Here is a 10,997-nt window from a genome sequence, read left to right as displayed (position 1 = left end):
ACCATAGATTAAATAAAACCAAATTTCAAAGATAACTTGATTTGGTTAAAAAATAATAACATGAAACAATCTAATAAATAAGGAGATAAGTTGCAAGTCCAAAGAATATTATTACCCCGATAGTAAATGAAGTAGGAAGAGCAATGACTAGATTAGACAACAGACAATATTTTAATTTCTGGCTAAAAGCAAAAGCTTGATATTTTCATAGTAAATGCAAAAAGAAAAAAATAGAACAAGGTTAACATAATTGGTGAAAAATTAACATACCAAAATCCAAGTCAAAAAAAGAAAAGATTAAACATAGGATCAACAAAAACTCCTAAGCAGAGGAGAACTAAATACAGAGTAAAATACTGCAGAATAGTCTATACACTTTCATAGTTTTAAAAAAATCATTGAAATAAGAAAGATAAAGGGTCAGCTCTATGAATCAATTGGATTCAATCAGATTCCAAGAAAAACTGTTAAGAAAAGCATATCTTAATTAATTTGTCCTTGATTTAATGATCATTACAAAACTTCACATATCCAGCAGATAAAAGCAAGTCACCAACAAGAAGAAAAATATTACGTTGGCCTTGATTTCTTCAGAGGATAGATTCTTTCTTCCTCCCTCCTCCTTCTTTCAAGGATAGATTATAAGAAGATTCTTACAAAACTAATTTATATACTGTTTTCCTACTATAAAATATTGCAGAACAAAAAAGAATGAACCAATGCTGCTTACAAAAAAAAAAAAAAACATCTGGAGGAAAATGCATGGGAATCACAGACAAGTTGTGTATGGTATGAATCATCAGTACAGTTCTGTTATTTTGTGTGGAATGTCTCACCCAACTTGGATATTATAGAAATATTCTTGAACAAACATAAACATGATGTCACAATTCAGTATTTTTAAGGAACAGTAGAGGAAGAATTTTCTTTATATTATATATAGCCAGAGTAAGATAATCTATATTACAAAATAATTAGAATAAAAATCAAACTTAAAATATTCAAAATTATTAAGCAATCAAACTAGGTGTCTATGTGCTTTACATATGCTATTTCTTTTGATTATCAAAATTATCCTAATGTTTCTTCCTTTTTTTTTTTTTTGAGACAGAGATTCACTATGTTACCCTCTGTAGAGTTCTGTCTTGTCACAACTCACAGCAACTTCAAACTTTTGGGCTTAAGCCATCCCCTTACCTCAGCCTCCCAAGTAGCTGGGACTACAAGTGGCTGCCAAAATGCCCAGCTCTTTTTTTGTTGTAGTTGTCATTGTTGTTTGGCAGGCCCGGGCCACGTTCGAACCTGCCAGCCCTGGTATATGTGGCTGGTGCCTTAGCCACTGAGCCAAGCCATGTTTGTCCCATTTTATAGATGTTAAAACTTAAACAGTATTAGAATCAGCCTTCCAATGCAGGTAGCCTACTCTATATATTGTACTTTTAACATTTAACAGCAAAGGACACAATGACATTATTTAAACGATTAAAATGGATTGGATTATTTATAGTGATGTGGATTAGATTAGTCAATATTAAGCAGCCTAGGAGGTTATCTAAAGCCTGCAAAGAATGTGAAAGCTGAAGAAACTGAGAGTCTGGTTTCCTATCAAGGAAAAAGAAGAAATAGAATATAGGAAGGACACCAAGGGTACAATTACCCATAAAGAATGTACAGGATTGACCTGTTGATTTTAAAATTTAAAACAATAAAATTATAGAATAAGTTATAAGTACATATTAAAGTTCAAAATGAATACCCTCATTCATGTATCTCATTACAGGTTTCAGACAACCTGTATGAAATCAATTCTCAAGATAATCATGTTACTTTTTAAAATTTCCCAAGAAAATCATACAGGTAGTCTTTCTCAACATGCTAGATCTATTTTTACATATGTTGAATATTAAACCTATGTGCATGTATATATATATATATTATTGTTGGGATTCATTGAGGGTATAAAGAACCAAGTTATACTGATTACATTTGTTAAGTAAAGTCCCCTCTCATAATTGTGTTCTGCCCCTCAAAAGGTGTGTCACACACTGTGACCCCCCCACTGCTCTCTCTCTGCTCTTCCCTTCCCCCACCTCCCTCCCTCCTTCCCTCTCTTAGTTCTCCCTTTCCCCCACCCCCCACCATGTACCAGGTCATCAACAGTCCTCATATGAGAATTGAATACATAGGATTCTTGCTTCTCCGTTCTTGTGATGCTTTACTAAGAAGAATGTGTTCCACTTCCATCCAGGTTAATACAAAGGATTTTAAAGACTCCATCATTTTTAATGGCTGAATAGTATTCCATGGTATACAAATAGCATGGATTATTAATCTGTTCCTAGGTTGGTGAGCATTTAGGCTGTTTGAACATTTTGGTGATTGTAAATTGAGCTGTGATAAACAGTCTAGTACAAGTGTCCTTAATGGTAAAAGGATTTTTTCTTTCTTTCTAGATAGATGCCCAGTAATGGGATTGCAGGACCTAATGGGAGGTCTAGACTGAATTCTCTGAGGATTCTCCATCCTTCCTTCCAAAAAGGTTGTATTAGTTTGTAGTCCCCCCAGCAGTATAAATGTGTTCCCTTCTCTCCACATCCACACCAGCATCTACAGTTTTGAGATTTTGTGATGTGGGCCATTCTCACTGGGGTTAGATGGTATCTCAGGGTGGTTTTGATTTGCATGGCTCTAATAATTAGGGACGATGAATATTTTTTCATATGTTTGTTAGTGTTTTCCAGGGTCCAGGACTGAGCTGCTGGGCCAGAGGGGAGCTATCAATGGTCACCTGTGTGCCCAGCGCTGCCATTGAGGGAGAGCTGCCCTGCGGGCTCTGCCTCAGGGTGGTAAAATTTATATTTTGTTTTATACTATGTCAATAACCTCTCCATGACAATTTCCAAAAACCCAACATGACATTAGATGTCATCCCTTTTGTGTCTACAGATGATGTCGTTTCAGTCTTTTAATCTTCAGTTTTCTCAGGTATTATTTACTGATGCTTCCCGTGTATTGAGAGTGATGCTCTGCTGTAAACTCGTATCACCTCATTTAATGCTCACAAAACTCCATGAAGTTAGTCTAATCAGTCTCATTTACTGATGTTCACACTGAGCCTTGGAGAGATTAAATAACTTGTCAGAGCCACAAAGATAATCAGTGATCTTTATGCTACCTTCCATTTTTTAAACATGAAACTAAGTTCAGTCAGGATATGAAAGTTAATAGTCATCTTAATGATTTTCTTTTCCTTTGTCCTAGAAAACAGAAGCTTGTACTTGTGTAATATTGATAGGCTACATGCCCCACAATAGTTCTCTAGGAATTCTCAAGAGTGTCTCGCGATGCCCTTCATTTTGTATACCTCAACTAAATCAAACCTAATATATTATTTTCCCCATTTAAGGGGGGTTGTTGTCATTAAGATTGGCCAACAATCACAGGCTGTGGAAAGAAACAATAAGTGATAAAACAAAATTTTCATTCCTTGAAACATCATCATAACAAAAAGACATTACTATTGTAGATGGAATCAAGATTTGCAAATTAATTATTTCAAATATACATCTTGAGCCCAGCAACATAAATGACAGCACAATACAATTGTTTTATAGGAACAGGATACAACCAGATTGATGTTTATAAATTGCTGTAAAAATTCTTTCACATTCAATGGGGCCTTATTTATTTATCTTACAAAACACGACAACAAATTTTTAAACCTGAAGGAAATGCTTATCAGTAATTTAAATCAATAATTGCTTTTCCACTGAAAACAGGCCGTACTATAAATTACCAAAAGAATGAGACTAAATACAAATCAAAATCCTTCCCATTACATATGCACACCTTCAAATGGCAGATTTCTCCTTTTTGAATAAGATCCAATCTCATGCCCATGTTTTGATTGTGCATAATGGAAAGAGACTGCCTGATATGTCTATTTTAATATTACATTTTTCTAACCGGTAGCCAGGAGGCAGAAGAAAAGAAAGCAGAAAATTACCCTCCCCCAAATATGTTATGGCAATAACAAATTCAGTATGGATAACATAAACATTAATTTGATATAATCGCGCACACACGTATACACACATCATTATTTAAATTATGCAGTTAAGCATAACTCAAATACTCCAACCTTTGCCTGTTATTTCTAGCTCAATGGGGAACGAAACTGGGGATTTTTCAAAGGTGTGAAGGCAGTGAAACACACTGTAACTCTTATTTCTCCTCTCGGAAAGTTGGTTAATTCCACTCATTCATCGAGGCAAAAGCTATGAAGTTGTTTCTGCACAATCTGTATGTGTCTGTGCAGGGGACGCAGCTGGTGCCTGGCCCACATCTCCCGCCTGATCAGCTACGGCTTAGTGCTCGGTTATTGTATTAAACACACTGACCACCCCTGACCTCTGCTTTGCTGCCTGCGGACTTTGGCGCTGAGAGAGGACTTGGGAACCTGTGCACTGCCGAGCACCTCACAAGTGCTGGGGATTTAGTGCACGAAGCGGTGGGGGGCAAGCTGAGCCCATAAGGACTGGAAGCCAATGCGTAAACAACTCAGCGTCTGCGTCCTGCAGTGGGGCAAAGCTGAGACGTCTTGGACTCAGTAATCAGAGAGCCCCAGCGGTACTGATCGTATCTGCTCATTCCATTATTCTGCGTATTAAGATAGACATCTTTGCCTCTTCTCCCTTGTGTCATATTCCTTATTCTCTCACCAGTGTTTCTGGGGTTCATCCTCAAACTACTGGTACTCAAGTCCGTTTCTCAGAGTCTTTAGAAATCTCTACCCACGCCCTTATTTCCCGTAGGTCTTCCTTTCAAATACCGGAAAGCACCAACACATACTTTTAAGATTGTGCTTTTTCGCTATGGGAAAGAATGACCAGCAAAAATTATTTTTGTACAAACTCAGAACTTTTCCCCTTTCTTCTTCTTAAGATGAAAACAAATACTTCTCTGCCCCATAGAACAATCACGTTAGAAAAATCTTTTCCCTTTATGTTAAAAAAGAGAAGGTGTATGGCATTAATTTTTATAGGATTGTTTTGCAAAGACTTTCTAACCCTGCATATACAAAATGAAAATGTACAACTCCTACCTCTGAACACTTTGCAGGCCTAGCAAGCCCACTTATAAAATTGAAAAAAACACAAGTACCTAATGGTTGTTGAGAGTATTAGCTGAAAAAAAATGCATATATGTGCTTATCATAAGGAATGGAAAATAGGAGTCAAGAAGTATTAGAGGCCAAGCACAGAGGCTCACGCCTGTAATCCACTCTGGCCAGTGGATTGCTTGAGCTCAGAAGTTAGAGACCAGCCTGAGCAAGAGTGAGACCCCTATCTCTACTAAAATAAAATGGAAAAATAGCCAGGTGTTGCGGCAGGCACTTGAAGTCCCAGGTACTTGGGAGGCTGAGGCAAGAAGATTGCTTGAGTCCAGGAGTTTGAAGTTGCTGTGAGCTATAATGCCACCACACTCTAGCCTCAGGCAATAGATTGAAGCTCTGTCTCAAACAAAACAAAACAAAAAATACTAAATTATTCCAGTAAAACTATGTACATAATAAAAGCATAAGTCATATTCAAAAGTTTCTTAAAATACACCCTTAGTCAGATACACAAATGATTAAACATAATAGTTCTTCAAATAAGTTACTATTTCCAAAGTTTCTTTATTTCCTGTGTTATTTATAGAAATTGGAGAGGGAATTAAATGAAAAATTTAAAAAATATTTCTTTATAGGTTCAGCTCCTATAGCACAGTAGTTACGGCGCCAGCCACCCAGCCACATACACCGAGGGTGGCAGGTTCAAATCTGGCCCTGGGCAGCTAAACAATTGCAAAAAAATATATAACCGGGTGTGGTGGTGTTGGGCACCTTGTAGTCCCAGCTACTTGGAAGGCAGAGGCAAGAGAATTGCTTAAGCCCAAGAGTTTAAGGTTGCTGTGAGCTGTGATGCCACAGCACTCCACCAAGGGTGACATAGTAAAACTCTGTCTCTCTCTCTCTATATATAAAGAGATATATATCATAGGTAAGAATATCTGGGTCCTTTTGAAGTTTCTAAGATAAATTATACTAAAAGAAGAAAGGAGATAGTGACAATTTGAGAAATGTACTGTGTTAGAAATGGCTTTTGGGTATCTAAGAGCATGTCTGGACTGTACTTTGGAAACCAAACAATAATGATAACAGCAGCAACTAAGTTTTATAGTCTCTTACCATATATCAGGGATTGTTCTAAAAGATTTATTTAATCCTCACACAAAAACAATGAGGTCTATAACATTTTTACAATCATTTTGCAGATAAGGACACATCAGATGCTTAACTCATCCATTAATGAACTTGCTCAAGATTGACACAGATGATAAGTAGCTCAGTTGACATTCAAAGCCAGGCCACCGAATGCAACGCAGCTATTATCCTGCCCTTCTAGTCCCCTTAATCATTCAGGATGAATCATTCAACGGTTATTTTAACTGTGACTGAACTATAACCTCTATGCATATAATCTCTATGCACATATGTTATTTCCCTGAGGTCTTCCTTTCTACAGAATGTAGATTAGCTAAATTCCTTTTCCATTCTGCATTTTTATAGTTCTTTAGGCATCATCAATCTACACAAGAACAGAGTAGATTAGAATATTGAGGCTCCAACTGGTACAAATTATTAACAGTTCATTTAAAAATGTATAAACATGAAAGACTCTAGATCTACGTGGAAGTTTAAAAATGCTTCCTATTTAGTGCACGTTTGAGGAATTCTTGCCATATTGACATATTTTTATTGCTCCTCTACTTTTATTGCTATTATGCGATAGATTATTGATTCTAAGACAATGTTGATCATGCAACAGCTGATTATTTTGAGTTTCTTTAAGAAAAGAATAATGTGATCAAATAAACTAAATTACACATTTAAAGATATATTTTTAGTTTGTGAGATTTGAATCGCAAAAAAAAAAAAAGTAGAATCCAAGAGGTATAGTAATATTACCATCTCACTCAGTCTCCTAAAGGCTTTCATTTCCCCAGTTCACCCTCCAGAATGATCTCTTAGACCCTAGTTATTTTCTCTTATCTCCCCAGATTAATTCCTTTCCTGGACGTTGGTCCTGTGGAATACACCACCCAGGTTCCCGTGCCTTCCTCAGTGGAAAGCTTCACTCAAGGGCAGGAGATGAGAAGCAGGAGTGCCTGGGTTATTTGTGGGTTATTCACTCGCCCCTTTTCCTGTGACTTTTCTTTCACGGCTTCAGTTTTCCTGTTGCACCAGGGCATCTTTCCTCCCCCTCCTCACAGGTGTAGTTAAAGATCCCTGCTGTCTGGATGCTTCATTATCCCTCCTTAGATTCTTCAGCCCTGCACATCTCAATAAATAATCCCTTTATTACATCTTTTCAGTTAAAATCTTTAATGAAACCATCTGTTTCCTGCCAGGATCCTGATAAAATATAGGTACAGGGTGTGCCCACAGGAAATAGACTCTATAAGATGGATTTTGAAATTAAATTTCTCTCGTAATTGTGGAGTACACAACCCCCTGCCAAGGTGGAAATAGTACCCTGGCAATTTATGGCAGACAGAGGCACCACAAGGACACACATTTCCATCAGTGATTATTTCAGACAAAGTGGCAGTAAAGTAGCAAGTTTAGGAAATCACATGTCTATGGAATGCAGTTGACGTGGGGGCAAAAGGAATTACAGAGGTTTGGGATGGGGTGGGGAATAACTGCTGCTTTTACTGTCCTACAGAGCATGAGGGGTACAAATATACTTACAACTCCCACATAGCCAGTAAAACGCATCCCAGGGGAATTCTTACATCAATGCATGAACAAAAGCACTGTTTAGGAAAGTATGGAATCAGAACACTAGAGACAGGACTATGGGGCAGAGAACTTAGAACTTCCAAAAGCCCCTTTTCTTAACAGAAGGAACCAGTATTTCCTTATAAAATAAACATGCAAACAAGACCAAAATCAAAAAGAAACATTTTTTTTTTTAAATGCTGAGGCATTTGAGACAATTGCTTAGAAGTAATGTTAAGTTTTCAGGACAACTATTTCATACTTAGAAAGTGTTATTTGCTCTTGCCAATGGGTACAAGTATGAGTTTAGAATGAATTTTAAGGGTTTATTAAATCAAGGAAGGCCAAGTAGAAGATTGAATCTGACTTAATTTATTGATGTGGTCATCTTCCTACAGGATTAAGGATTTAACATGCTATCTCGAGTACCTGGGTAGCATTAACAGTCAAATAGAATAACTGTTAATTAAAACTTGGACTCCATAGTGGCCTACAGTAAATGAGGCTGCATGAAAGAACTTCCCTGCTGTGAGATAAACCTGGGCTCATAGGGAAAACTTTTTATAAAAGGCTCGATGGTAAATGCTACACATTTCAGGATTTGTGGGCCACATAGGATTAACCTGCGAATTAATGGGTCATGATAGAGATTAATATTTGCTTATAGGATACTAAATGTTTACATAGTCTAACTGGCTATTTATAAGCTGGGTGTTCTGCAATTTACCAAATTATAAATTTGGTTGAGAGTAATGACATTCCATCAGAACATGGATATGATCTATATAAAACCAGACTCATGCAGGTGTAGTTGGAAAATAAGTTCCCTGAGCCTGGAGTTTAAATTGCTTTCCTCCCTCTCCCTCAATATTTTTCTATAGCATCAGGGAAAATTACTTAACTTGTTAATAGAGAAAAAAGAAGCATGACAGTAATGTCTGGATGGGTCTGAAAAATGTCCTAGCGCCAGGCCAAATAAATGGTTACTACCTCACAGCACCTCTCCTGCATGTCTCTGAAAGACCAGTAGGGAAGGGAACTTCTTCCACTTGGTAGAACTTCATGAAATATATTTGATGGTTCACGTTGATTTAAAGAAAGGAAAGCTTGAACTCTGATTGGATCTACATTGAACAAAAGGGGAAGAAAGAATGGAAAGGACATAATTCATTTCATTTCAGAATTCAGTACACAAACTATGTTACTAAATAAGAAACAAATAGCTGGGAAATAGGAGCCCACGTGTTACATTCTTTCACATAATGATTTCCTTATGCTTTCTTGATATACAAAGGCACATTAATGTTTCCCAGTTTTTCCTTGTGAGTAATTAAACCTGCATAATAGGCTTTCGGTCACATTGGTAATCAACAAATGCTTGCCTGAAAATTCTCTAGAGTTACAATTGAGCCTGAAACAGGATCAAAGCTTTATAAGTTTTATGTGGTTCTAAGAAAATCCATCTTGGAAACTCACTGCCATGTGGCAAAGCACTTTCCACAACATAAAATTCATTTCAAGGAAAAAACCTTAATTACACAAAAGTTAGGGTAATGAGGGCAGATATTTTGAAGACACAGAACACAGATATTATCATAATGCCACTAGAGTAAATTTATGTATCTGTGTTGGTTTGGTAAGGGTATATAGATCTGTAAAAATCTTTGGAACAGTACACTAAAAAGTGAATTTTATTTATGCAGATGGTACCTCAATATTCTTGGCTATTACAAAAAGAGCATGACAAAAATTAAGAGTTGTTACACTTGACTTTAAAAAACATCCAGAGCATGGTGGCATCTCCATAATAGAGTAATGAAAGGATTTAAAATATATTTTAAACTCTATTAATACAAAAATCTTTATTATTTAAATCTATATTAAATCTATAAAGTCAGGATTTGATACAAATCTGTTATATCAGTCAGTAATAATTCAGTACATCTTTGATCTGAAGTGTGAATCTTCTATAAATGACTTGGTAAATATTAGCATAATTTAAAAATCAAAACTATTTCTTGAAGAAATCCCAAGTGACATTTTACCAATAATAATGTAAACTCTAGCCTTTAGATTTCAAAATGAAGTACATTTAAAAATCCTGGGTTCTGTATTTACGATTTTATTTTGTAGTAGATAGCAGTAATTTCTACTTATCCCTCAAATTTTTATAGTTCTAGTTTTATCATCAGTATACAAGATGGAGAATATCCTGGGAGTCTGGGCTCAGACTAAACTTGTAGTCAGGATCCCAATTCTTACCTATAGTCATTTTGTTCAGCTGCAATCGTGTTTTAAGGCATGTGTCTTGATAGCTTTTGACCTAGGTCTCCTGTGGCTGGGAGGGTCTATCTGTCCAATTCTGAGATTTCACATTACAAACTCCACTTTATCACAGATATAAACCATCCTAGCCAATATCAAATTCACCAATAATAAAGGCAATATTTGATCCCTTCTTCTGTATTCTTTTGTTCTGTTTCTCAGTGTTGCTTAACAAACTCAGACAGGAGAGGATTTTTATGCCTCCATCCTCACCCTTATCCTAGCAAACATCCCTGAGTTATTTGCTGAAAAATGGTGCAACATTTGCTTGTAAATGTGACACATTTCAAAGTAACATATTCTGAAATTCCCTTCAATCGTGACTCTATACTAAGTGCATTCACACGAATAGCATTGCACGTTTTATATTATTCTTAGAGTATGAAACTTCCAAGAAAAACGTTTTAACTCCATTTAACTAAAAAAAAAAAACTTTTAACTTGGAAAGACACATCTAGAAAGTTTGAGAAACTTGACCAAGGTCATACTAACAGTAAGCCATAAAGCCGGACTTAAATTCACCTCATCTACTGCCAACTCTGGTTCAAGAATCTAACCATTCCTCAGGCAATATTATAGACAAAATGAAATAAAGCTGCAGTCCCTTCTTTGGGGTTCCCAGTGGATAAGAACTTATGACCAGTTGATCAGATTAAAAAGAAAATAACTTCAGTGTCACTGGCAAATCTAATTTTGTTGTCCTAGTTCTGAGCAAAAGAAAACTGTGTTGGCATTTCCTCGCTGCATTGCTTCCTCTCAGTTCAGTTCAACCTCTTCTTTCCAGAGCAAAATAGGATCGCAGCAGTGGTGGGAAAAAAACAGCATGGTTCATCGTGACAACAAT

General features: G+C 36.4%; 1 protein-coding gene across 1 annotated transcript in view; it reads right to left on the bottom strand.

Annotated features, from left to right (window-relative positions):
• The window catches only part of BANK1 (B cell scaffold protein with ankyrin repeats 1), a 277,972-nt gene that overhangs the window by 236,547 nt on the left and 30,428 nt on the right, over positions 1-10,997 (bottom strand). The window lies entirely within an intron of this gene.

Source organism: Otolemur garnettii, unplaced genomic scaffold (genome assembly GCF_000181295.1).
Source record: "Otolemur garnettii isolate 467f Iridium unplaced genomic scaffold, OtoGar3 scaffold00103, whole genome shotgun sequence".
In the NCBI taxonomy this organism is placed as follows: Eukaryota; Metazoa; Chordata; class Mammalia; order Primates; family Galagidae; genus Otolemur; species Otolemur garnettii.
The sequence above is the reverse complement of the archived record's forward strand: the minus strand, read 5'-3'. Positions and strand labels throughout refer to the sequence as shown.